Below are 27,936 nucleotides of genomic sequence, written 5' to 3' on the forward strand. Positions count from 1 at the left end.
CCAAGATTTGAATGCTCAGAATCACCATAGAGCCATATACTCTATTGCCCCACAGCCCATTGTGATGCGAGCTAGCAGAAGAGAGAACAGAGAGATCCTTTCTAGTATGGGGCAGTGTGAACGGTGGAGAATAGATGGTGATCACAGGTCACCTCAGTCAGAAGGTGGCCATCCAGGCAGAAGTGTTTAAGAGGAACAGGAGGTCTCTGGATGAAGACAGAGGAGGACCCCTCAGGCTAAGAGAACAGCATGAGATAAAGCACGAAGGTGAGAAAAAGCAGGGTATGTCTGGAAAATGGCAGGGAACATGGGTGTCTTAGGGATGAGCGAGCCAAAGCCTCACAGCGGACAGGCATTGCTGTCTGACGATGATGGGCCAGGGACCAAGGGCATGAGTTCTTACTTCTAAATGGCAAAATAAAGAAATTTACAGTCAGGGACACACAGCTGAACATACTAGGAAAACAATGTTTCCAAGCAGAACAGTGGATGCTTCCAGCTCTACTTGGGGTCCCGTGCTATCGTGCTAAGGCCACCATACATTCACCTTCCAGGATCTGGGCCGGGGTCAGGTCCCTTCTGATCAATATACACAGGAACACTGGCCCCTCTGGAGGTCTGAACTTCTACACCTCTTCTAGTAGATTCTGCCCTCCTTGAGAAGAATCCCTACAGCTCATCAAATGACTCCCAAGCCCTAGCTGGGGCACAAGCACCCGAAGTGGTTGAACGGAGTACAGAGAGCAGGACAGGAGTCATAGAATCAAAATACACTTGATTTTTGGATTCTCCAAGAATTAACAATGGAACCCTGAGCGAGTCCCTTCCTTTTAGAGAAGTTAAATTTCTTCATTTGTAAAATGGAAGGAACCATCCTACTCATATATCTAAGAGTTCTTGTGAGAATTAACAACTAATTTGTGAAATTAAATAGAAGGATATGTGTTTCTACATGCAGCCTGACATGTTTAGAATAGGTACTCCCCCTGAAAGCCACCATGATGACAGAGGTGGTATAAAAACGGCACAATCCTCCCGGTAAAGTATCTAAAACTGGAGCTGTCAACAATCCCCCCCTCCCCGCCCCCGTTGAAAATTGATCTGTATTCCCCCAGGCAAGTCATTACATCCTTTTGTGCCAAATTGTTTTCATCTTTTAAATGACCCAGTAATCCCACTTTGGGCAATATACATAAGGGAATAATCCAAAAGGAAAAAAGAAGGCAATTTGTTCAGAGATGTTATTCATAGTGCTATTTCTAGCTCTTTACATATCCCTCTATTATAGCACTTCTCTCACTGTGCTGTAATTATCCACTCCCCTTCCATACGCCTCCAAATTATCTTTGAATCAGTCCCCAGCACCTAGCACAATGCCTGGCATACAGTAAGAACTCAATAAATGTTTGTTGACTAAATGAATGGGCAATATGAAAGAGATTTTAAAAGAAATTCAAATGAGCAAAAACAAAACACTGCTTTTAAGAGATAATGCTAGAGTTTAAAAAAAAAAAAATGGTAATACAGACGGCAAACTATTCAAAGAGGAGCATGTGAAGACGCCCAGAAGTGAATTTCAGGTGATTCAGAATACGATCTCTGAGCATCTCCCGGCTCATGCCCAGTGCAGTATAGGACTGCCATGAGACACCCAGGGCATGAGGTCTCATGTGGAGTCACTTTGGCCCGGTGGCCAGAGCACAGGCTCGGTCACGAATCTTAGATTCCCAGCCTGACTCAGACACAACCTCACACTGACCAATCATCGAACTTCTCTGAGACCAGTTCCTCCACGCCACTGAAACATGGGGGATTTACAGGAAAGCCCATCCCATTTAAAGGAACCACAGAGGGGGAGGCGAGGACTGCCAAGTGTGAAATCAAACGTAAACGAAAGAGGAGGTTTGGGAGGTACGCTTGGACCACGGTCCTCAAGCCAAGGTGGGGCCTTGAAGCCCCAGCTCTTCCATGCCCCGCCCCCCACCCCAAGCCTTCCATTCCCATCTAATAGGGTGGCTGAAGGCTCCTAGCAGGGAATCTGCAAGAGGCAAGAATCTGGATGACCCATCAAGGGAAAACAATATGTTAAATACGGCCCACAAAGTCAGCATCACTCTGAATGTTCCGTATTCTTGGTGGGAAAGAATGCTTTATACAAATACCCAAGGAGAGCAAAGGAAGCGGCATGTTCTGCAGGGCTTATTTTGGGGCGTTCCAGCAGCTCTCAGCCAGGAAGTCAGAGGCAGGAAGCCCCTGCCCTCTGTTCCCCGGCCAGAAGTTCAAGGTTAGAAACCAAAGCAGGGAGCACACAGACTCTTTAGTCTGAATCAGCTGCAAGTCTCTGCACCCCCCACCTCCCGCATTGCACATTTTCACCTCCATCAGGGTCTCCCAGATTCCTGCCCACTGACCTTCACACTACCCTGAAGGAAACTGCCCTGGACGTCCCGTAGACAATCCCTCCAAAACATGTCATGAGCCAAGTCACTTCTCTTTGGCCCCATTTCCACCACCCTAGTCAAAGTTACCACCACCTCTCGCCTACTGACGGCAAGAGTCTCCTCCTGACCCCCTTGCTTCTACCCTTGCCCCACTCCCTGCAATCCATCCCCCTGACAGCGAGCTGAATGATGCTCCCCATCACCCCTAGATTCGGGTCAAGCCCCTGATCTAGCTTACTTACACCCAGAAGCCCTTTCCCTGCCCTCCTGGCATGCTTCTTCCTCGGCCGCCCACTACCTCCTAGCATTCTGGGCCCTTTCCATTCCTCAAGCGCAAACTCATTCCCGCTCCATGGCCTTGGCATTGACCGCGCCCTCTGCATGGCTCTTCCTCCTGACTTTTGCACGGCTGACTCCTTGTCATTCAGACCTCAGCTTAAACATCACCTCCCAGATCCCTTCCTCCATTCACTCACCATCCTAGTGCCCTGTGTGAACACTCCTGAGTGTTACTTATCATTCCCTCCTATTTACAGGTTCATTTATTATCTACCTTCTCCACACACCCTAACTAGAATGTAAAGGTCCAAGGAATCATTGTTCCATGTGTCTTTTCCTTCACTCTAAACCCAGGGCTGGATCAGTGCCCAGAACAGTATGAAGCACATAGGTGGGAATCCAATAAACATTTAATAAAATTAGATGAATACATACCACCAGTGACAGAAACCTTACCAATTGCTAAAGGCAAGTCGCCCAGCACTGTGGATAACGTCCTGGGCTCTGGAGTCGGATGACTGACGATCAGTAATGCTTGCTACTCAGGAGCTGTAGGAGTTTAGGAAAGTGTTCCCATTTCTCTAGACCTCGCTTTTCTCAAGTAAAATGGGGTTAACAGCACCCGGCTACAGGAGGGCTGGGAGGATAGAAGGAGATTGATCATGTAGAACACCCCATGTGGGCTCAGCACAGACAGAATGTTCCCTGTTGTCAACGGCGGTCCCATCTTACAGGTGGGAAAACTGAGAACAGAAAGCAGCATCACCCAAGTGAAACACTGGGTCAGCAACAGAGCCAGGTCAGAAAATCACAGCTGCAATCTCTGTCCACTGCTATTCCTTAGACATCGTAATAACAAAACACCTGATAGCATGTAACTGATTTATATACTCTGTCTTGTTCCCTAAAGGATCTGCTCTGAAGTACCTAACAGAAATGCATATAATTCATGATTTTTTTATGGTGAGAAAACTGGGGAGTGAGATGGAAAAATAAGGTGAAGGAAAAGGACAAGGATTACAAAAAAGAAGAGTCTTGGGGTGCCCAGGTGGCTCAGTCAATTAAGTGTCCCACTTCAGCTTAGGTCATGATCTCGCAGTTCGTAAGTTCTAGCCCCATGTCGGGCTCTGTGCTGACCGCTCAGAGCCTGGAGCCTGCTTTGGATTCTCTGTCTTCCTCTCTCTCTGCCCCTCCCCTGCTCGCACTCTGTCTCTCTCTGTCGCTCAATAATAAACACTAAAAAATTTTTTTAATAAATAAACAAGCATTTAAAAAATTAAAAAAAAAAAAAAAGAAGAGTCATACATCTCATACCATTCGCCAGAGGTGGGCTTCACATTTGGGTTTAAGCTTCACAGAGACCGATAGAAAATGGAAGGAAATACCCATGTACAGTCCTTTGGAACACTCAGTTACTGAAATGTCACAGCAAGGTGTCAGGAGATATCACCATCCAGTTAAGAACCACCCTAGTTTGTCACACTCTTGCCAACTAAAATCAAATATCCCCTTCCCCCTGACCACACGCACTCTGAAGTCACACAACCTGGGTTCAGATCCCAGCTCCACTACCGACTGCGTGACTTTGGGCAGCTCAACCCCCCAGGCTCTTCCTCTATAAAAAGAAGGTAAAACACAGCACCTAAGTGGGTCAACAAAATGTGGTGTGTACGTATGTAATTCTGTCACGTGCTACAACACAGATGAACCTTGCAGACATTATGCTAAGTGAAATAAGGCTGCCACAACAGAATCGATACTGTAAGATCCCACTTAATGTGAGGTGCCTAGAAATTCATGGAGACAGAGGGCAGAAGGACACTTGGCAGAGCCGAGGGGAAGGGGAAGGGGAAGTTAGTGTTTAGTAGGTCCAGAGGCTCAGTTTTGCAGAATGAAAGGAGTTCTGGAGACGGGTTGCAGGACAGGTGGCTACAAGTAACACCCCGGAGCTGTACATTTAAAATGGTTAGATGGTAAATGTGTACTTTACCAAAATTAAAAATAAAGCTAAAAAAAAAAAAAAACAGCACCTACTCATGGGTGGGGATAATAGTGACTCAATGATTTAGGTCAAGTGCTTAACCCAATGCCTGGCATTCAGAAAGCAATCAATTCATGGCAGTTCTCCTTCCGAACAGTAACAGCCCATACACCTGCACCACCAACCCTAACCTCTTGGTGCCCTTGTCTGTCACCACCATAGCAGGTGGGGGAGGACCCCAAGCCCTGTTGCCTCAATCCCAAGCCTTCTTGCCTCCCACCCGGCGAGCAGGGCTATACGCAGGCCAGCCACCGTCATGGAGCAGGAGACAGGCTGTGCGCAGGGTCCTGGGGTCCTGCCTCCCTGGCATTCTAGAGCGGCTTAAGGAACTGCTTGGCCTCCCTTCAACACTGGACAGACTTGGGTCTCCGAGCACTTCCCTGAGCTATTAGGATCCACTGCCTAATGCCACGGGCGTGAGAGTGCTTCCCCGAGACACATCTCCAGTGTCTTCCCTGAATTGAAGAAAAGTGCCTCCAGGTTCACCAGAACCCAAACTGACTGCAAAGAACTACTCATGGCCGTGTAACATCTGGCGGGCTGTTAAGAGAGGGTGGTGCCCTCTAAGTCTCTCTTTAAAGCTGTATCAAGGCAAGGAAGTGTGTGTATGTGTGTGTGGGTCTACGAGTGTGCGTCTATGTGTATGTGTAACCATGTGTATGCCTGTGTGTGTGTCTATATGTATGTGCACCTATGTATATGCCTATGAGTGTGTGTGTCTGTGTGTGTGTGTGTGTGTCTGTCTATAATATGTGTCTGTGCCTGTGTATAAAATCCATTCAGAGTCAAGCTCACCTTTCGATGGGAATTACACTGCAGCATTCTGACAGCTAAGCAAGAAAGCCCTCCCTGCTCAGTCTCTTTCAAGGTCTGTGCATAACTTCTACCCTCTGGGAGAAACTGAAGTAGGGGTCTCTGTTCCCCGGTTCTGCATTTTGGACAAGCTATCACTCCCTTCTAGGAAATCAGGAAAGAAAAAGATCTAGAAGCCAAAGCAGGTCAGAAGGCAGCAGCCCACATTCAAATAACATTCACATGACCGAAAGCAGAATAAGTAGAAAGCAAAAAAAGGGGGAAAAAAAAAAAGAAAATTTTACAAACAACAAAAGCCCATGTAACCTGACAGAAAGAGGTCTGAACTGGGGCAGTTAGGTGCTAGTTCTCAGTCTCACAAATCAGATCAGTAAGTGGAGGCAACTCTGGCATCCAGAGTCCCCATTTCCTCATCTGCAAAATGGGCACGCTCTTCTCCACCTCTGCCTGCAGGGGCAGCTGAACTGTAGCGGAAGGAAGAACAATGGAGAACCAGAAGCCCGGGGGTTCTAATCCCACCTAATCAGCCCTGTACCTGCAGGGTGAGTTAGCTTAGCTCCCAGGCCCTGCATTGCCCACCGTCCTGCTGCAAAAGGAGGCCGACAAGCCAAATCATCTCTAAGACTCCTTCCAACCCACACAACGTCCTGCACACTGGGTATTTATTCCAGACCGTGGATGCCATGCAAATGCTGCATATATGGCCACATTTTTATGCCCTTAAGGCCAACCATAACTCTGCTTTTCAAGCTAAGACTACCCCTCCCCAAGTGTCCACGAACGTCCTTCGGGCTTGTTGCTCTAACCCTAGAAGACAGACAGACGACAACACTCCCAAATTACCTTCCTACCCAACTCTGGCTAGGCCTCAGGTGGGAGGAAATATCTTTCATATTTTTTTCATATACAAATAGAATTTTCCCTCGGGCAGAGTCCGCCTCCAAATCCCACAGAAAGAAGAGCTCCCCTGGGAAAGCAGCTGTCCACACCCCAAATTAAAGTGGCCAGTGCTCCCAGCAACATGTCCCATCACCCTGCAAGCCCCAGGTCTGTGAGCAGAAAGGCCATTCGCTCTGTCAATAAGGATGTACTCACGTGAGTCGGGCCCCACAGGCAGCTGGCCCTCCGCTGGCCCTCACTCCCTCTCACACACCCTGAGTCCCACTGCAAGGAGGTGGTCCCAAGGCCCGAGGGGAACAGCACTGAAACATTCTCTCCTCAGCTTCCAGTACAAGGGGCAAAGGAATGGAGGGGACGGCAGGGGGGAGGGGGGAAGGGGGCGACTTTGTTTCTGGAAACAAGAATTCAAATCCTGCTTCTCCTAAACCCTGAGTCACCTCCTCCTCTTCCAATAGATCAGTGTGGTGGGTAAACATTTCCATATATGGAGAAGCAGGCTAGAGGATGTCAGAAAACTCACCCTTCTCTCCTCTGGCACTTGAAGAACATGCCCCCACTTATGACAGAATTCCTTAATCGGAGTAGATGATTAACCCCAAAAGAAGGAGAGTCTCAATCTGCACAGGCTGACTGTTACAGGAAAAAGGATCCCAGTCCAAACAAGGAAGTGACTGTTTTGCAAGACTTTAAGTTCACCTGAGGAATGGGGCCATCTAGAAGGCACTGACATTTATGGAGTCAATCTATTCATTCAGAGGAGGAGGGTGGTATCTGGGGGAGATGTACCCTAAGCGGCCACCAAGAATCCAATCCACAAGTCTTCTGATGGCAGATGAGCCCTAAAATAATCCCCACCCTTGGCCCCAATTCCCGGACTCCCTTGGGCCAAGAATCCTCCTGGGAACGTAGTTTCGCATGAGTTACTCGTAGGACAGATACCAGGCACAGAAACCCAGAATAAAACCAGACTTTCAGAAGAACACTGTTGAGGGGGAAGGAGGGCCGAATGCCCAATTTAATTTGTATGATTACTTCCCATCAGAAGGTCCTGAGAAGTGTTTGAGTGTTTCAACTAAATTGAACCAGTACAGTCAATCAGGAATGGATCTGGTCTAAAAAGGACTCCAGACTGAATTAGCAGAAGAGAAAGGAGAGAGAGATGGGGTGCGGGGGAAAATGGCGGTGAAGGGGAGGGGGGGGTCTACTCATCCCAGTGGTTCTGTTTCTTACAGGGATCCTGTTCTACTGTTGGCTGCAAAGGCTTTCTGCGTGCCATGTACCAGTTTTCCAGAATCACCACCCACCTCCTGCCCTGAACCATGAGACTGCTAGTTCTCATCCCCGGGGGAATCTTCAAGCAATAAACAGCACTACTCAGAGGGCCAAGGCACCCAAGCCTTAAACCCAGGTCAGCCCACTCCTTAAGATTTTGGAAAAATCAGTTCTCTTGGGGCTTATATTCTTTCATCTACAAACTGGGTCAATATCACAAAACTGTCCGACTACGTGTGCTAAAAGCAGCTTCTACTTGGTCTATCCAAATAGTCACAGCACACTTATTCTGATTACTTGTTTTATCTTTTGGCGAACATGCCATAAATACCTGAAAAGCAGCAAGCATTTCTTATTTATTGCGTGTTTAATAAATGAACACAAATATAAGTGATTATTAAATGAGGTAGGGAAACAGGATCAGAGAACCTTCCGGCACATGCCAGGACCATAACTCAGCACAGAATTCCGGCCACTGCGGTCCTCCCCAGAGGTCCCAGAGGCAGCCTGAGGAGGGTAAAAGGATGATCCTCGTTTGTAACTGAGAAGACTGGACATGGAGCCCTGTGACTTGTGGTTCTGTAGAAAGACTGTCATCCTGTCAGGAGCTCAGAGTCCCTTCCAATATTCCAGCAGGAACATACCAGCAGAGGGAAAAGACATTCCATGGAAAATAGCTGCCCACAGATGGCCTGGGAACTCTGGAAACCGCGGAGTAAGCAGACTACAGGGATAGGTATGAAAACCAAGAACAAAGAGTCTATGTCTACCCTCCATTTTGCAAAATAGCACTTGGAGACCAGCTTCCATATTCACAAAAGGGCCCCTCATTCCTTAATGTATGTGTGCCTCTCTTCCTCTTGACCACTGTGAACCACTGGCTCTGGGATCTTGAGAGGAAAGAAGACCACTAAGCCCAATGTCCCACCTGATTATAAATCCCGCCCCCCCACCCCCTGCCGGTGTCCATGACATCTCCAGTGAGGTGGCGACCATCATCTCTTACAGCTGCAAATTCCATCTTTCCAACAGAAAGTTCTTCCTTATATGGAAACCAAGTCCGGCTCCTGGCTTTCCCGTGCCTCATTCTGCCTCTTCGAACCATATGAACAACCGATGTCTGTTCCATTGGCTTGGAATTTTTGTGGGTGAATCCGGATACAGAAACGAAGCTGCCCAAGATCTCAACCCTCAGTCACTCCGGCCATTTCCTGACCATATCACCCTGCTCGCTCCTAATGTATCTGGTACCACCTTGAAATCCATCCTTTTCAGGCTTTTCCAGGAAGAACTATTGCTAAGCAGTCCATTCTGAACATGGACCCCTGGCCTTATGGACTCACAAGACGTGCCCTGTGAAATCCCAGTCCCTGAGAAATGAGAGGAGAGACATCTTCGAGACCATTTCTTCGGCCACATTCCCACCCTTTGTGGACAGAGCTCAGGGATGTGGATCCCATTCCCGGCTCCCCATTCCTGGTCTCCTGTCCTGCCAGACCTAGCATTGTCTCCAGGACACATGGCTGTTCCAAGGAACATTAAGAGAGAGCTCTGCAGGAAAAGAGGGCCTTGCCAACTCAAACGCTCTCAGAATAATAACCAAGCAGCCTGCAGGCAGGACAGCAGTGCCAGCTTGCTGATCGCAGGGCTGGGAGCTCGTGATCCCTGACTAACTACCCCGGCACCATTCTGGACTTCATTGTCTTTACAAATCGGGGGAAAAAATGTTCTTTTGTGCTGCAGTTCTGATGGCACAGCTTGGAGTCAGGGCACATGCAGCAATGATGCCTCACATTAGCAACATGCTTTACTAGTTGATAAATGTTTTCCCAGACAGTCTCATTTAATCCCTACTGGCAACTCCACTGGGAGTATTGTACCCAATTACTTGACAGGAAAACTGAGGCTCAGAGAGGCGAAATATATTCCTAAAGTCACACCAATAGTAAGTAATTAGAGGAACGCTGGTTTAGAAGTTAGACGACTAACAGTTCCAACTCTGCTAAGTACTAACTGTATGACCCCTGGTCAACTTTAACTTTCCTAAGCCTCAGTTTCTACACCTGAAAATTAGGGATTAAAATAGCCCTTCTGCCTCCTCCCAGAGCAGTTACGAGGATCAAATGAGATAATGAGACTTAAAACCCTCTGGAAAACGGGAAGGCGTTCCAAAAGTGTAAGGGATTATTGTGTGATTACTTGTAAATGACTGTGCATTCCATTACAAATACAAAAAAGCAGTGAGGTCATCCTCGAGACAAAGAAACATTAAGGCTCTGGGAACGAAAGGGAAATGATTTGATGTTCTACAGGTTTCTGTCTGTGTACTTCTCACTGGTAGCTGAACCTCAGCATCAACTGTCAGATTTTCAGCCGCCAAGTCGCATGTGCCAACAGGACTCTCAAGACAGTGCTCCTTTTTCAGCTACAAGCGAATGCCGGCCCGAAAGGAGGTAATGGAGAGAGGGATGTCTGGAAGACCCTCCGAGAGTCTCAGTTCCGGAAACATGACCTACGACGTTCTCCTTGGAGAAGTTGTTAGAAATACAGGCTCCAGTCCCTCTGCAATAAGCCCACGGGGAAATAAACGTACAGGAACGAGCTATTTACCAGAGAGCACTGAGGAGGCTCCCAAGCATGAATTAATTAAGGACACAGGGTATTTCAAGCTGCAGACACCAAAAAGATGGAAATCAGCAAACCATTTAACATCCGAACACATCTCACAGAGGCTCAACCTGGAATGCGTGCAGCCCAGGCAACGGAGAGGTGTGCCTGCGTACCAGAGCCCCTGCTGCAGATCACATGGGGGCGGAGGGGACCCAGGAAGCTCGGAGAGCACAGTCACTGGTCTGCTGTCCTTCAGGCCCCTGCCAACACGCTGGTCATCAGGCGCCTCAGTGTCTGCAAAGGTCCAAGTCATCAACGTCGTGCATGGAAAGGGCCAGATCTGCCCCAGAAATCCATGCCCAAGGCTGATGAGCGCACAGCTCAGTGATGATTATTTCCTGGTTTGCACCTTATCATCTCCTTCCTTGTGCTTCACATTGGAGACAGGCACTAAATAAATTTATCACAGAGGTGTGTGCATACCTATTAAGAGTGTGTGCCTGAATCCCCAGGGACGGTGCAGCAAAGGGGTATGAGACACAACGTGGAACGAGGGGTGGCCTACTCCATAAGTTCAGACTTCAGTAGGGCATCCTCAATGGGAGGCACAGACTTCCAGGCTAGGTATTCAAAGAGGGTGAGACGGGCACAGTGACAAAGGACATTCCAGGCAAAAGGAAGGATGTGAGGCCAAGCCATGAAGACCTATGTCCAGTGACCAGCAATGTGTAGGCCACTAGTGGGAGAGGTGGGCAGATGGGTGGAGACGAAAAGAGGTGACTCAGCAAGATAAACCGAAGCCAGATAATTATCGTAGCCTAAAGTGATTAGGTTGGGTTCTATTTCTGAATGCAGACTGGTTTTTTGAGAAGCAAAGCTCTGAGCACACCATGGATCAGGTTTTTGAAAACGGTCTCTTTGGGGGCACCTGGGGGGCTCAGTCAGTTAAGCGTCCGACTCTTGGTTTCAGCTCAGGTCGTGATCTCACGGTTTCCCGAGTTCGAGCCCCGTGTCTGCTGCCTCTATGCTGACAGCAAGGAGCTTGCTTGGGATTCTCTCTCTCTCCCTCCATCTCTCTGCCCCTTCTCCACTCGCTCTGCCTCTGTCTCTCTCAAATAAATAAATAAATAAACTTAAAAAACAAAAAGAAATAAAAATAAAAACATATATGGTCTCCTTGACTCCTCACCGGCCAATAATAACAACAAAACAACTATAATGTAATGAGTGTTTACTCTGTGCTGAGCATTATACTAAGCAGGCTACATACATTACGCCGTCTGGTCATATCAGCTGCCCTGTGAGCCAGGCAGTCTCACTTATTATACAGATGAGAAGATAGAGGCTTAAAGAAAAAGGAAACTGGGCAAGACCCAGAGATAGTAAGTGGAAGAGGCCAGGATTAACTAACTCCCAGTACAGACTCAACCCCTTTCAACTCCAGAATGCGCTCGTCAATTTCTAACTTTCTTTCCTATTGTCCAGACTCTCCCTATCCCATTTCTACAAGATGAAACCATCCTCATATAACTATCACAGAGGACAGTCATATATATAACAAATAAAACTCTCTACAAAAACAGCTGACAGTGTTTCTTATCTGCTTCTGTCTCCCCAGAAGGTCCTTGGAGTCAGGAGCCTCGCCTGTGTTCTCAGCACTGTGCACACAATGAACCCTCCATACTTACATGTGTTCAGTTAGACAAAGTCTTTGAAGGCTGGGCCAGGGAAGTAACACAATACTAGCTGTCATTTCCACTCTACTCTTCACAAAAATGGAACTAACCTCAGTGAGGTTCCCAAGGTCTGAAGAGGAGACCCAGCCAAGATGAAGGGCGCAGGTCAAAGATCATGTGCATGGGGCAGCCTGAAGCTTCTGCCCCTTCTCCAAGTCTGCAGGACCCTGAACCTGAAGCCAGGAGTCCAAAGGCCCAAAGGAAGAGGTAGGCAGAATGCTTCCTTGAAAAAGGTGGGGGGAACCCCAGAACCCCTCATAGTGTGACCTGTACAAAGCCACTCCGTCTCTCAGCTTTGGTGAACGCATGCACTGGGCTAGCACAGTAGTTTTCAAACTCTTTTTTCCCGGCAGCCATTTTTCCTTTAAACAAAATGCTCTGCAGGTGCTTACTTGGAAAGTAGGTAACAACAGAGCTGGTGAGGCCAGGCTCCAGGGCTCCCTCTGTTCTTCTCCCCTCTTGTGATGCCCCACCAAGCACCCCAACCACAACCCCACTTCTGGAGTCCGGTAGTGCTGTCTGATTCAGGAAAGCACAGCTTGAACACCAGCAGCCTTCTGAGCTCTTCATGGTACCTCGCAGCTCTGACGGTGGTAGCCTCCAACACGAGCTCTACCTCCTTAATTAAGCAGCTCTGTAATTCTATCAGTGAGACAGGGAATACACAGGGTAGCAGGGAAGAAAGAGTTCTCAAATCAGAAAACGTGGATTATAGGGGCACCTGGGCGGCTCGGTTGGGTAAGCGTCCGACTTCGGCTCAGGTCATGATCTCACGGTTTGTGGGTTCAAGCCCCGCGTGGGGCTCTGTGCTGACAGCTCGGAGCCTGGAGCCTGCTTCCGATTCTGTGTCTCCTTCTCTCTCTGCCCTTCCCCCAGTAGTGCTCTATCTCTCTCAAAAATAAATAAACATTAAAAAAATTAAAAAAGAAGGGGAGCCTGGGTGGCTCAGTCGGTTAGGCATCCGACTTCATCTCAGGTCATGATCTCACAGTCCGTGAGTTCGAGCCCCACGCCAGGCTCTGTGCTGACAGCTCAGAGCTTGGAGCCTGCTTCAGATCCTGTGTCTCCCTCTCTCTCTGCCCTCCCCTGCTCATGCTCTGTCTTTCTCTCTCAAAAATAAACATTAACAAAAAAAAATTTTTTTTTAAGAAAACTTGGATTATAATCTATTGAAGACCTGTGTTCTCAGCAAGCAAGTTATCCATCTGAGTTTTCTCATCTTTAAAACAGGAAACAATATGGTTGTCTACCTAATAAAGCTTTTATGAGAACTAATATGCATAATAAGTTGCTTGCTAGAATGTTGCAATAAATACTGTGTTGTGATCCTCTCATCTATAAATTTATCTAAGTTCACAGATGGAAAAGAGGCACTGCTGTGTCCAGAGCAAAGAAGATGCTCCAGAAGTGACCAGGGCTCCACACCCTCGTGGACATTTCCAAACGGAGCAAACAACAGGACAGCAATAAAGAGCCAGAGGGAGGAAAATACTTGTGTCCCAAATGCCCCACAGCTCATCTCTGAAAAATTTTACAGCTTGTCTCAGGAAACTCTGAAACCCAAGGCCGTTTTAGGCTTTCAAGAAAGTCAACCAAGACAGTCAAGGGTGGAGAAAGCAAGCTTGGGAAAACAAATGACCCCGGTCATTGGCACAGGAGGAAGCGTTAGACTTGGCATCCCAGCTTCCGGCTTCCATACCGACCAGTGAAGGGGCTTGAAAAATCCCATCTGTCTCTGAGCCTCAATTTTCTTAACTGTAAAATGGGGATGAGAACAATCCCGCTTTCTACTTGCCCTTAATGCTGTATAGAGCCGAGGAAGTTAATGAGTATGAAACTCTGTCAAAGTTCTCAGCTGTGAACCTATATCAAACTTTATCATTTTTATAATTTCAAGTAACAAGTTGAACTACTGTGGAAAATAACTTCAATGTACCCATAACTTGGGAATCATCCCATCCCATGCTCCAAATGCATGATTCCCTGTCTGTGGCCTGAGTTTTGTCCCGGGCTCCCTGCACATCCTGAAGCTGCTACCAGCTTAACCCCTGCGTCATCCCAGCACTCCCATCTGATCCCAACTAGTAATCTGAGTTTCACAAAAAATAACAAGGCCAAGCATTCGGGATTTCAAGGACGGGCCCCCAACCCATCTTTCCAGACACATCTCCCATTATATTGCTACTGAATCCCTGGCTCCAGTCAAGAATGTACCCCCAATTCTTCCCAACCCCAAGAGTTGGCCATGCTTCCCCCCCCCTTATTCTGTGCCTCCAAATCGGAGTGAAAAATCTCTTTACTGTCCAATGGGGAAGTGGATCACTTGAGAGTGTTCTGTGACTGGAGTGTGGTCAACAGAGTCTTTATTGCCCCATTCTTTCTCTACAGTTGGTCCCACCAACTTCCAGTGCATAAACATCCACATCATAAGAAGAAATACTACCGTATTCTTTGTCGTCAATAAATCTTTTCATGTGCCCCATCTTTTTAAATAATTTTTAACATTTACTTATTTTTGAGAGAGACAGACAGAGCATGAGCAGGGGAGGGGCAGAGAGAGAGGAAGACACAGAATCCGAAGCAGGTGCTAGGCTCTGAGCTGATGTCAGCACAGAGCCCGATGTGGAGCTCGAACCCACAAACCTCGGGATCATGACCTAGCCAAAGCTGGACACAACGGACTGAGCCACCCAGGTGGCCCTCACATGCCCCGTCTTTAAAAATGCTTAAAGTCGTCGGTTAAGCATCCGACTTCGGCTCAGGTCACGATCTCGCAGTCTGTGGGTTCAAGCCCCGCGTCAGGCTCTGTTCTGACAGCTCAGAGCCTGGAGCCTGTTTCAGATTCTGTGTCTCCCTGTTTCTCTGACCCTCCCCTGTTCATGCTTTCTCTCTCTCTGTCTCAAAAATAAAATAAATGTTAATAAATAAATAAATAAATAAATAAATAAATGCTTAAAGTCAGATATGACCATGACACCCATTTTACAAATAAGGAAGTTAAGGGTCCATAATATAGTAAGTAGCTGAGCCTATAGCCCAGTGTAGGCCCTTGGCTCCTGAGCCTATGTCACTACCCATTCTCCCCAGCAGCAGAGTGCAATCAAAACCCTTCTATAAAGGTGCTGAGCTGTCTTGTGGCTAGCTCGCTGTGCGCCCCTGCACAAATCACTTTCCCTCTCTGGACCATAACATGAGGACCCCAAGGCCATCCCACACATCTACACCCCATTTCTCTCCTCCAAAGGGTTTCAGAAATGAAACCGTGGAGAGGCACTACCAAGGTAGTGTCTCGCACACGTCTTTGGTCAGTTCCATCCCGAGCTTTCCCTCCCAACCCCCGAAGCTCATCCTGAAAGAAGGAAGGAGGACTGATCTGAACGTCAAAGGGCCCCCAGAACTCTACAGGGCGGCACGTGGCGGCATGACCACACAGACCAGCAAGCGGCTCCCCAAGAGCCGCTGCGGTCACGGTCACGGTCACGGTCACGGCACAGGAAGCTTGTCGGCAAACTGCTGGAGGGACAGGCGATTTTTAAGAAGTTTGAAATGCAAGAGCATTAATGCGGAGGGCAGTCTAAGACTCCCGCTCTCCTTCAAGGTGCTTAAGACATCAGCTTCCCTCCGCAGTGTAGGCAATACCACTGAGCACCATGTCTCGTGCGATGTGGAGACAGGATGCGTGTGGCAAGCTGCCGTGTAGTCTCAAGTCCACACGCAGACTGCCAGGCTTGCCTGGGACCACAGGAGCCTACACCTGGCCCAACTTCTGTAAACGACTTGCCTGGAGCATTCGTTCACTCAAAAGGCATCACCGGTATCCACTTGAGAGCCAGTGGTAGGAGGAGGTGAGGCTTCTGCTCCGGGTACTTTGTACTAATATCATCAGAGGCTTCCCAACGGCAAGAGAGTACGTCCAAGTGCTTTACCTAGTATCCCAGGTTTCTCAATAACTTGGACTCAACCTTCTATTCTCACCATGAACTCCCTCCTACTGCCACTCAGCACACATCCTTTGCTTTTTTTTTTTTTTAACGTTTATTTATTTTTGAGACAGAGAGAGACAGAGCATGAACGGGGGAGGATCAGAGAGAGGGAGACACAGAATCTGAAACAGGCCCCAGGCTCTGAGCTATCAGCACAGAGCCCGACGCGGAGCTCGAACTCACGGACCGCGAGATGGTGACCTGAGCCGAAGTCGGATGCTTAACCGACTGAGCCACCCAGGCGCCCCCACATCCTTTGCTTTATTCAGACTAAACTCTTAGCTTGCACTGTTACCTTTGTTTGACCTGCTACCCTCCCCAGCCCAAGATCAAATATAGATATCCTGCATGTCCTTCAAGGCCTACTGGTCACCCCCAACAGGAGGGAGACTGCCCTTTGAAGAAAGGCAGTTATGTCCACAGTGTTTCACGTATTACAGGACATCTAGCGTCTCGAGCTCTGACTGCGGAATGACAATAGTGTTTTGCCTCCAGCTCTGAGATGACAAAAAAAAAAAAAAAACACCCCACCACGTTTTCAACTGCCCCTTAGGGAGGAGTCACTGCCCCCAGCTGAGAACGACCCAACCATGGTCACCCTACATGAAACCTCCCTTACCTCTCAGTGCATTTGAAGCCATCTCTCTTCTCCAAATCAGCTCATCCGCTCTCTAGCATGTCAGTCATAAGCTTCCTGTAGTCTTATCATGCACCTGACTTAGCCATTCTCTTCCCAGCAAGGACTCCCAGTGGAAGAATCCATGACTTCTCTGCCACAGTGCCAATCCAGCACAGTGTCAGGCTCATAGGAAGTATGTAATAAACACTCGTGAACAAATTATATAAACAAGACAACTGCCCAGGGCATGACTCCCAAGAGTGTGTAGATGGCAGATACATTCCCTCAGTGTGCTCATCAGAATTCCTCTCCATCTCTAAAGAGCCTTCCTGCACTGCAGAAGCAGACTGCTAAGAACTACATTTCCCACACTCCCTGGAAGCTAGTGAATTCATGTCCAGCAAGAAGATATACTTGTGTGAGACCCAGAGGGTAGAAGTGAAGCTAAAGCTTCCTGCCTCTATTTCTACTGGCAAGCACCTTCTGGGGTGCTAAGAGCCAAAACACAGCCCTATGTGGTATGCCAGCATCCTACCACCAGCCGGGAGGATGCTGAGAAAAGTCTAGAGGCCCAGCAGTGGCTTCCTAATCCCCTCTTCCTCATCCCCAGATTGTGGTAGTGGAATAAATTCTTAAACTCAATAGCTGCTGATGTAGCCTCCTGTTCCCACTGTTCCAGCCTTTCTAACAGTTTTGTTAGCATCTGTTCCCCCGAATGAATCCCTTTCCACTTAATGATGTGGAATGTCTTTCCTTCCCTTCAAGCCTGAAGATGTAGGAGGGCGGTGGGGGGGGGGGGGGGGGGACAGTAGATCAATTAGCTGATGATCCGTTCCTCTCTTTCATCGTGATCTGCTCACGTAAGACCTATGTCTGTCTGTACCTAAGACCTTCCCCCTTGCCTCTGTGAAGGGAAGAAATGTATCTCACTTTACGGCAAGGAGCGTAACAGACCTAAGGAACATAAATAGCAGGTCATAAGCTAATCAGAACTACACAAAGTCTAGCTCCTATAAAACTAAGTGTGTTTACAGCATAACTGCTGACTCTCTCCTGAGAATTCTTGGCTTGACCTCTTTGTTTCCCAGAATTGCCACCGACTAGTTCAGTGCCTCAAAGGCATGCCGGCTGCAGACCTATAGCCCATCTGCTCTGTGCAGCCCCACAGAGTAGGCCTCCAGAAATGTCTGTTCCTGTCCTTGTTTCCTCATTTATAAAACAGAGGCGGCAATCATACCTTCCTCATAGGCGGGCTTAGAGGATTCGATGACTCACGAAGAATAAAGCAGCCAGAACAGTGACCGCTTGCGAAGCGTCGCCTGGTGTGGAAACCGAGAGCAATCTTAGGACACAGGTATAAGCCCTACTTTGCAAATGAGGAAACGGAGACTCGGAGAGATCATGTAACGTGCCCAGGTCAGACAGCTAGTAAGCAAGGAGTGGAAGCAGGATCCAAATCCAGGTCCGTGGCCTTCCACCAAATCTGAAGCTCCTTGCACCTCAGCATCCTGCTTGCCGACATGCACACCTAATGGAAAAATGTATTAAACTGGAGGAGGAAAATCAGCCCCTACATAACAGGACTGTACCTTGGGAGCTCTCTGGGCATCACAGAATGATAAGGCCAATGTCATAAGCCCTGCCCTTCAGCACAGTCAGCTCCTGTGGGTAAAATTAGCTCAGCTCTGCTCCGGTGCCGCCTAGAGCCCCAAGGCAAAACTCACCCCGGGCACGGTGCGGCCTCACCTGACCCTCCCAGGAAGGGTCCCTCATGCACCTCATTAGGGCCTGAGATGACTCATTTTGCTCTTTCCTGTCTCCAGCTGCTGAGGTCACCTCTCTACTATCCAGAAAGACAGCTCCAAAGGAGAAGTAAAGATGAAAATACAAGCAACCATTCTGTATTCCTTTCCCCAGGGCAGTTCCCAAGCAAGGATGGGGTGCCTGCCTGCCATGCCAGCTGTGTACTGGGGGGAAGGAGGCTGTGCTGAGTTATATAACCAAGTTGAGGACCAAAGACACACATTAGCCTAGACGGACTCCTAAGACCGCCCTCCTTCTTTTACTCTAGTGATGACAGTGTTGACTGGGGGAGGGGCCTATTCTGTATTCTTGTGTCTTGTAGAACACAGCACATGGATGGTCATCACCAGGGTGTCCTCTGTATCCTCCCAACCCAATGCCACCAAACTTGAAGGCAGAGCTCAAATGCCACCTCTCCTGGGGCCTCCCCTGCTCCCATGCCTACCTAGCTAGAATTTCCATCATACCCTCTATAATGACTTAGCTCTACCCTTTATTATTTGGCATTTATTCATTCAGCAAATATCTCTTGCACACCTACTTTGGACTTGATGATACAGAAATAAAAGAAATGAGCCCTGATGTCAAGGAAATGCAACCCACTTCGATAAATAGCTGGAAATGGGGGAAGTGGAGTTATCAAGGGTTAGAGGTGTATTCCAAGCAGAGTTGATTTCAGAGCAAAATCTTGAAAGGCACATGGGCGCTACTGTGATAATCTGGGGAAAGGAGCAATGTCCTCCCCAGGGAACAGTGCAGGTTAAAGTCATGGAAGCTACGGAGAATCCCATGGATATTCCTGGAATGCAGGATCTGTCTCAGAGGTTCATGAGATGATCATGGAAAGAGGCAGGGGCCAAATTACAAAAAGTCTTCTAGCTTATGCAGAGGATTGTGGATTTTACCCAGAATGAAGAAATCCTCCAAGGATTTTAAAAACAGAGATCTGGCATGAATGGATTTGCATTTTTGGAAAGTCACTCTGGAAGAAGGACAGAGAATGGGATGGAAGAAGGTGAGAATAATTAAACCACACAGGCAGAAGATGCTTAGGGTTGGAACTGAGGCAGCAGGACAGCGAAGGGCAGGTAGGAGTCCACCATGGTTGACTCAGTAAGATCAGAGACAGAAAGGCGAGGGGAAGGGAGCAGCCACCCAGAGTGAGCCCCAGTTTCCAAGGTTGGGTGATTGGGTAGATAGATGGTGATATCATTCGCCAGGGTGACAATGCTGAGACAAGTTGAGTCTGAGGTAACTTTAACATGTCCAACTGCCTTTTGGATCAAAAGGCACTGACCTACATGGGTCTGAAGCTCAGGAGTTCTAAATTGAACGTAACCCCTGGGACCCATGAGCACAAAGACAATGCAGGTGGCCAAAGACAGAGCTACAATACGAACACGTATGAGATGTACAGAGAACAGGAGCCAGCAAAGCAGCTGTGAGGAGAGGCCAGAGAGGCAGGGGAAGAATGAAGGAAGCAAGAGTGGTCAACAGTGACAATACCACAGAGGCCAGAGCAGAGCAGTGGTAAAAAGAAATGAATTGGCCCCCACAGACCTGGGTGAGAACAGCTTCTGTCAGACTGAAATGGGCTAAGAAGCCCAAAGAAGGTAAGGCAAGACAGAGAAGGAAAGGGGAAACTGCACGTCGTCCGAGAAGCACACGTGGGTGTGTGTCTTACTTCCCCTACTAGACGACAGGCTTCCAGAACGGTGCTGTCCAGCAAAAATATAAGGCAAGCCATAAATGTAATTTGTCATCTGCTAGCACAAACCATATTTTTAAACAGCAAGACAAACTAATTGTAATGATACACTTCATTTAACCCATGTAACCAAAATATTACCACTTCATAAGTAATGAACATAAAATTTATCAGTAAGGTATTTTATGTTTTCTTTTCTATAAAGCCTTTGAAATCTGATGAATGTTTCACACTTACAGCCCATCTCAATTCGAACTGGCCATACCTTATATCCTCAACAGCCACATGTCATTCTGATTTAACTATTATGAATCAGGGCTCAGCATGGAAGCTGGCTCACTATAAACCTGACATAAAACAAAAATGATGAAATGAATGGATAGGTGACGGACAGAAGGATGAATGCATGGATAGGTGGATGGATGGATGGATGGATGGATGGATGGATGGATGGACTGACTGTCCTCCACTGAGAAAATCCATGAACTCTCCATGGTTTCTTTCCCTCTATCAACTGTATTTTAAATTCCAATCTTGAGTCATGTTGAACCAGAGCCCCGGTTGAGTTTAATATGAATACAAACAGCCTCATTTCCATTCCTTCTCAACTTCTTCTCTTCCTTCAAAAATCACAAATGTTGTCAGTCTCTCTCATTTTCTTAGAGCAAAACAACTCTGTCAAACACTAATCAGAAGACCTACTCCTTAAGGGGCACCTGGGTGGCTCAGTCGGCTGAGAGTCCGACTCTTGATTTCAGTTTAGGTCATGATCCCAGGGTTGTGGGATTGAGACCCGCATTGGGCTCTGCACTGAGCGTGGAGACTGCTTGGGATTGTCTCTCCCTCTGCCCCCATTCGTTTCCTCTCTCTCTCTTGCTCTCACTCGCCCTCTCTCTCTCTCAAAAAACTAAATTTAATTAAAAAAATTAATTAAAAATTAATTAAAAAAAAATAAGATGACCACTCACATATATCTCAAGCAGGCCACTTCACCTCTCTGAGCTTCCATTTCCCCCATCATAAGAATTTAACCTTATATAGTCTGCATATCTCGTAGACTCACTGTACAACTCAAACTAATAAAGACACTAAAATATTATACAGAAGTAGGGGTCCCCCAGAAGTCTCCCTGTATTATCACTATATGCCATACGACCTTGTAACGTTATAAGCTTCAATCATGTCTCCACGCACACATTCGTAACAAGAAAAACCCTGCAAGAAAACATCGGTATTTTAATTTGCAACATCACTGTCCTTCCCTTCTCCCTTCAAAAACCACAGAAGGTGTGCTCACTCTGATTTTCCTAGAGAAACACAACTAGGTTTTCCGAGAGTGATCACACCGTAAGGTTTGCCTACAAAGTGAAGCCTTACAAATGCTGGTCAGGGTGTGACCACGCCCGGGGGATGGTGTGGTTGGAGACTTAATCACCCGTCTACAGAGAGCACAGAGAAAGCGTGCCTTATTGTACAGACATGAGTTCGAGTTCAATAGTGAAAATCTTCTCCACCCCACCCAACCTCCAAGAGCTCCATGGTAACAACTATCTGGTTTCACTCTGCTTTTTGAATATGAAACACAGAAATACTGGAGGGATTACAAAAGGTAAGAAGCTGAAATGAGGTGAAATGAGGACTTCTTAGAGACACAGTTGCCAAGTTAGAGAAAAAAAAAACAATGAAGACGATCCATTTGTTTCTTTTGTTGATCAGGGTCACCATCCACAGACCCGATGGAAAAACAACCTCCTTCAGGGACGCCTGCGTGGTTCAGTCGGTTAAGCACCCAACTTCGGCTCAGGTCGTGATTTCATGGTTCAAGAGTTCGAGCCCCGCGTCGTCAGGCTCTTTGCTGACAGCTTCTGTGTCAGCTTCAGATTCTGCGTCTCCTTCTCTCTCTGCCCCTCCCCTGCTCGTTCTCTGTCTCTATCTCTGTCTCTCTCTCTCAAAAATAAACATAAAAAAAAAAGCCTCCTCCAAAACTCTGTGGCTAATCGACCAAGAAGGAGGGTCACTCACAGACCCCTAAGATGAGCAGCGAGCACCCTAATTTAGCAGGAAAGGAACAATAAGAACAAGAAAGATGTGTGGAGGCCCTGAGACGGGGTAGGGGGCTGGAGGGCTGGAGACCATGGGGACACAGTACACGAGAGGCAAAGCACAGCCTTAAATCTTGTTGGTCAAAATCCCAATCTTCTGCTGTTTCTCTTTATGTGATCCCCCTTCTTTAATGTTTGTTTGTTTATTATTATGCGGGGGGAGGGGCGAGAGGCAGAGAGAAGAAGAGAGAGAGAATCCCAAACAGCCCTCCTCCATCAGTACAGAGGCTGAGGGAGGGCTCGAACTCAGGAAACCGTGAAATCATGACCTGAGCTGAAACCAAGACTCAGACGCTCGACCGACTGAGCCACCCAGGCGCCCCAACCCCCCTTTTTAAAGCCAAATCAAAAAATTACCCACTGACTGATCCAGCTAAACAAAGCTATTGATATACAGGTTGCAAAGTACGCCAAGGAAAAATTTTAAAAGCAGATAAACTCTGTTGCAAATGTCATTTAATCCAAACTCTGTCCTACCAGCAAAAGATAAATTCTTGTTCCACTTAGTATTTCTCAGCCACACATTCTCCAGGGCCAGTAAAACTCTTGTGGCAAAGCAGCCCTCACAACCAGTTTCCCCCCAGACCATGCACAGACTTATGCCCTCACCAGCCATGTATTAAAGTAAAAACCAGAAAACACTAACATATCGTGGCATGTAATACCTTAAGTGGCAGTGAAAAGCAGGGTCAGTTTATAAAATTTTGCTGTTGCTGTTTAACAAACATTTATCGGGGGGTTGTGGGGGGGTGGTGCCTGGGTGGCTCAGTCGATTAAGCATCCGACTTTGGCTCAGGTCATGATCTTAAGTCTGTGAGTTTGAGCCCCGCGTCAGGCTCTGTGCTGACAGCTCAGAGCCTGGAGCCTGCTTCAGATTCTGTGTCTCTCTCTCTCTCTGACCCTGTCCCACTCACACTCCGTGCCTCCCTCTCTCTCAAAACTAAAATAAACATTAAAAAAAATTTTTTTAAACACTTGTCCTATGCCAGGCAATTTTCTAAGCGCTTTGCAAATATTAATTCATTTAACCTTCCCAAGAGCCCCTATGAAGTAGGTACCATTATCATTATTCCCATTTCACAGATGAGGAAACTGAGGCCCGTTAACACAGAACTAGACAGTGGCAGAGCTGACAAGTGTACCTAAGCAATCTGGCTCAAGGTCGATGCTCGTGACCATCATGCTTCGCCGTCTCTCAGTTGATCTTGTTTATCTTCCCCGTTTTTACTGTTGGGGTGGGGTACCAGAACTCAAATAGTACACTCACTATCATCAGCACAACTGATACATTCTCTCCCTGAAGTTACAGGACAGGCCACATCCTAACCAGGAACAGTATTATTGGTTTACTCTGGGAAAGCCCTGTCACAAGACCAGAAACATGCAGCATCCATGTGATCACCATATTATCTCTGTCATTATCAGAGTGAAGAGTGAAGGTCAAGTGGAAGGCTCGGGGACAGGAGGAGATAGACCGCAGCAGCCATCTCTCCACCAGTGGTCTTGTCGAGGGGACCGGAAGGCACCTGAGCCGAGGCTTCCTCTTCCCTGAGCTCTGCCACTGCTTGGAGCAAGGACTCTCTGGTCCTCATTTTGCAGAAGAAGACACCAATGGCCCCATTTGCTGTTACACATTACACTTTGATGCAAGAAAAACACCGGTTCCTCATAGATGTCACTGCGAATTCATCGGACACAGAGGCTACATGGCGTAAGAGTGGAGCGTTCAGGCTTTGCAGTCAGACAGGTTAGAGTTCAAAGCCTGTGCACGTCATTGTGTGATACGGTGCAAGCCCCACACTGGTTCTGACTTAACCTGTGCGAGGAGGGAATGATGAAAATCCCTATCTCATGGGGTTGCTGGGAGATCAGAGACCATGCGAGCAAACTGAGTGACACCTGGCACCTGGCAGCTGTTATTTAAAATAAAAATGAAGCGGGGCGCCTGGGTGGCTCAGTCGGTGAAGCGTCCGACTTCGGCTCAGGTCACCATCTCGCGGTCCGTGAGTTCGAGCCCCGCGTCAGGCTCTGTGCTGATGGCTCAGAGCCTGGAGCCTGTTTCGGATTCTGTGTCTCCCTCTCTCTGCCCCTCCCCCGTTCATGCTCTGTCTCTCTCTGTCTCAAAAATAAATAAACATTAAAAAAAAAAAAAATCAAAAAATAAATAAATAAAATAAAATAAAAATGAAGATAAAACATGCCTGCTCCTTCCCGGTCCAGATCTGTCCAGATCCTTCCCCGTCCCCTGTGAGAGGGATAAAATGGACATGCGGCCCCACCTCCTTCCTCCCTGCTCAATGGTACCACTGCGCTCACTCACAGTCCCCTGAGCACAAAATCCTTTAGGCCCCAATCCCTCAGTCAGTCAAGTTCTATGTTGTTTCACATGCTGGTGCTCTTGCTCATGTTCTCCCTTTAACCTAGAAAGTTCTTTACCGTACTCCTATTCATCTCACAAGACCCAGCTCCACATCACTGACTCCGTGAGGCTTTTCCAGTCATTCTCTCCTTTGTGCGTTGGGTGCACATCAACTATTACACTGGTGACATGAAAGGCGATGGCACACCCAATACAAGGCCGCAAGGCACCAGTACACAGAGATATGGTCACACGCGCTGCTAAAATATTTCAGTATTTCCTTGCCTCTTGTTAAAAAGCTTCTGTTTCAAGGCCCCCAAGCGTCCTCACGACACCCCAATTTTCCCAACCCCTCCCTTAAGACCCCAGATCCTCTTCACAATCTATGAACAAAATGGTTCCCCTGGAAGAACTGGTGCCCCTTCAGTCTGGGTGGCTCAGTTGGTTACACATCTGGCTTCAGCTCAGGTGATGATCTCGTGGTTCATGAGTTCAAGCCCCATGTCGGGCTCTGTGCCACCAGCTCGGAGCCTGGAGCCTGCTTCGGATTCTGTGTCTCCCTCTCTCTTTCTGACCCTCCCCTGCTCACGCTCTGTCTCTGTCTCTCTCAAAAATAAATACACATTAAAAAATAATAGCAATACATAAATAAGTATCACCATATACATGGATAACTAACCTGCTAAACTAAATGCTGATCTGCATATTTGTGGACAGGGACTGATATTAATTACTGGGTAGGATGCTCCTTAAGGGCCAGAAGCACATGATTCCTCAGCAACCAGAACACTGGGCACAGAGCAAGCTTAGAGCAAACACTGAACGGATTCACAAGGTCTCCCTCCTCAGCCAAGGCCCAGCACATAGCAGGCCTTCAATACGTTCTTGCTGCCCACCTGCCCGACTGCCCTACTGTGTGCAAATCTGGACCCAATCTGCCTCCTGCCTCCCCCAGACACCCAGTCCACCTCACTGGCCCCAGCTGCTGTGTTCCCATCCCTCCTTCTCTCCTCCAGTGGCCCAACCTTGTGGCCAGCTCTCGGCCACACGCTTCCAGAGGTCCCGATGCTGACAAACCCAACCCAAACTTGCCCAAGACTGGCCTGGGGGTCCTCATTCTTGGACTAAGGGAGTGGCCATAAAAAATATGTTCCCTCAAGGCACACGTGAGATCTCCATTTAAAAGTTAACCAAAACTGGGGCGCCTGGGTGGCTCAGTCGGTTAAGTGTCCGACTTCAGCTCAGGTCATGATCTCGCGATTCGTGGGTTTGAGCCCCGCATTGGGCTCTGTGCTGACAGCTCAGAGACTAGAGCCTGCTTTGGATTCTGTGTCTCCCTGTCTCTCTGCCCCACCCATGGCTCACACTCTGTCTCTCAAAAATAAATAAACATTGAAAAAATAAAATAAAAAAATAAAAGTTGACCAAAACTGTTAAAAACATTCCTTGTATTTTCATAAACTGATCTTTTAAAAATGGTTGCATATCACATCGGTTCACTTTCTCTTTCCTCATCGTCCAGTGTGGCAGGAAGGACAGGGTCTCCTGTCCTTGATATTAATGATGGGGAGGGGACTTCTCCAAGAAACACAGTTGGCTCATAGCATGACAGGGGCTAAAGTCTAACCTCAAGCATCTTAGTCCAGGGCTGTTCGGTTTCCTTGAGCCAGTTCAGCTCAGTAATGCACAATCTTACTGAGCTAGGATGTGTTGGACTAGGATGTAAACATATCACATGTGGCCCCGTCCCGCCCCCCCCTCGGTCCCCTAATGCTGCTTTGCTCTCCTGCGTAGCACCTTTCACTCTTTGAAAGCAGGGATGTTTACTTGTGTGTTGTCCGTCTCACTTCCCAGACTGCAAGCAGGATGAGGCCTTGGACCGTGTCTGTCCCCTTCGCTGGGGCACATGTGGACCATGCAAAGAAAAGGGAATCTGGAGCCAGATCCAACAGCGACTCCCTGAACCATCGGTCACCAGCAGCCTCACCACGGACAAATAACTCAATCTCTCCAAGCCTCAGTCTCTTCATCCTTAACATCCAAATAATGACACCTACTTCCTATGTGTGTGGAAGCAGTTTAAAAAAAGAATATTCACCAGTGCTTCATACACAATGAGCAGTCAATTGATGCCTGCTTCTCCCTTTTGCTAGTCGTCACCAGTGGTGCCTCCTTCACCCCCTACCTACCCTCCTAAAGCTCCTTCCCCTATCAGTCACGGCAATGCTAGGGCCACAAATTGCCCTTTTCCACCTCAAGGTGTCAGCTCCTCCCACAGACCCTTTCCAAGGCAGGTTATCTACAAGGGGGACCCGGGCAGAGCTCACAGTTGAAGCCAACCACATTTTCGTATCCGCCAAGCTCTGACCTACTTCCCAGCCGAACTAAAGCAGGTGACGCTAGTAATGATTCAGCAAGGGCTTTCTTATTTTTTTCGAGTCATCTTGGACATGGGACATAACCCAGAATCATGAACTCATGGAGCTCAGAGGTGCAGGGTCCACAAAGCCAAGCCCACAAAGTCCGACTCTGTTACTTTATAGATATAGACTCTGTGTCCTAGAGAATGGAAGTATCTTAGCCAAAAAGAAACCCCCAAATTCCCCCAAAGTTTAGAAACAAGAGCATGGTTCCAATTCTAACCTAACAAAGGGCGTCTGGCTTGCCCAGCACTTTCTCTCATCTCAGAAAGGATCCCTTATGTCTCAGAGCTTAAATTCCTCCTGATTCCATTCCAGACAAATGTATTCTCTCGATTATTAAATATTCTGCATCTTTCTAGACGATGAGAGAATTTCTCTAATTTCTAGCCCCATGAAAGTACAGTGACACACCTAGAAATAAAACTGCAAATATTTTAAATTATAATAGATGATATAAGAAAAACCAATAGACTAGAAGTGAGGAGGTATGAAGACAAGACTTAGTTCTGCCTCTAACTACTCCTATGACTTGAAATGAGACCTTCTCCCCTCTGGATCTCCTTTTCCTCATATTAAAGTGGGTCTGCTGGACCAGGTCCTCTCCAGCTGTGATATTCTAGATCAATGCATCTCATGTCACCTTTAATACATTATTATCACCCACTATCCAAAACAATGAGACTGTGACTCATTAAGCTCAGAACTGAATGCAACTGGAAAGGTATTCTTTAACACGTAACCAGTGTTCGTCAATGAACTGCAAAGCTTTTTGCAAAGCAAGGGTTCCACTCTTACATAATTACGTCACGTGGACATTGTAAATACCATAAAGCAAATATTGCCAGAC

At 47.6% G+C, this 27,936-nt stretch overlaps 1 protein-coding gene and 1 long non-coding RNA gene across 7 annotated transcripts in view; one reads left to right on the plus strand and one right to left on the minus strand.

The window, feature by feature from the left end:
• LOC122229690 lies at positions 1 to 27,449 on the plus strand. 5 transcript variants are annotated; one of them, XR_006207101.1, is made up of 5 exons: positions 72 to 267; positions 7,707 to 7,882; positions 11,975 to 12,299; positions 23,733 to 24,054; positions 26,521 to 27,449. It is a non-coding gene; the product is annotated as an uncharacterized LOC122229690 (long non-coding RNA). The 5 variants fall into 5 exon arrangements; XR_006207102.1 differs by lacking the exons at positions 23,733 to 24,054; positions 26,521 to 27,449 and adding an exon at positions 13,445 to 13,818 and having other exon boundaries at positions 75 to 267; XR_006207104.1 differs by lacking the exons at positions 11,975 to 12,299; positions 23,733 to 24,054; positions 26,521 to 27,449 and adding an exon at positions 8,779 to 10,826 and having other exon boundaries at positions 7,707 to 8,482.
• The window catches only part of LOC122229688 (LIM domain containing preferred translocation partner in lipoma), a 680,467-nt gene that overhangs the window by 617,455 nt on the left and 35,076 nt on the right, over positions 1 to 27,936 (minus strand). The window lies entirely within an intron of this gene.

This window comes from Panthera leo, chromosome C2 (assembly GCF_018350215.1).
Source record: "Panthera leo isolate Ple1 chromosome C2, P.leo_Ple1_pat1.1, whole genome shotgun sequence".
Taxonomy (NCBI): Eukaryota; Metazoa; Chordata; class Mammalia; order Carnivora; family Felidae; genus Panthera; species Panthera leo.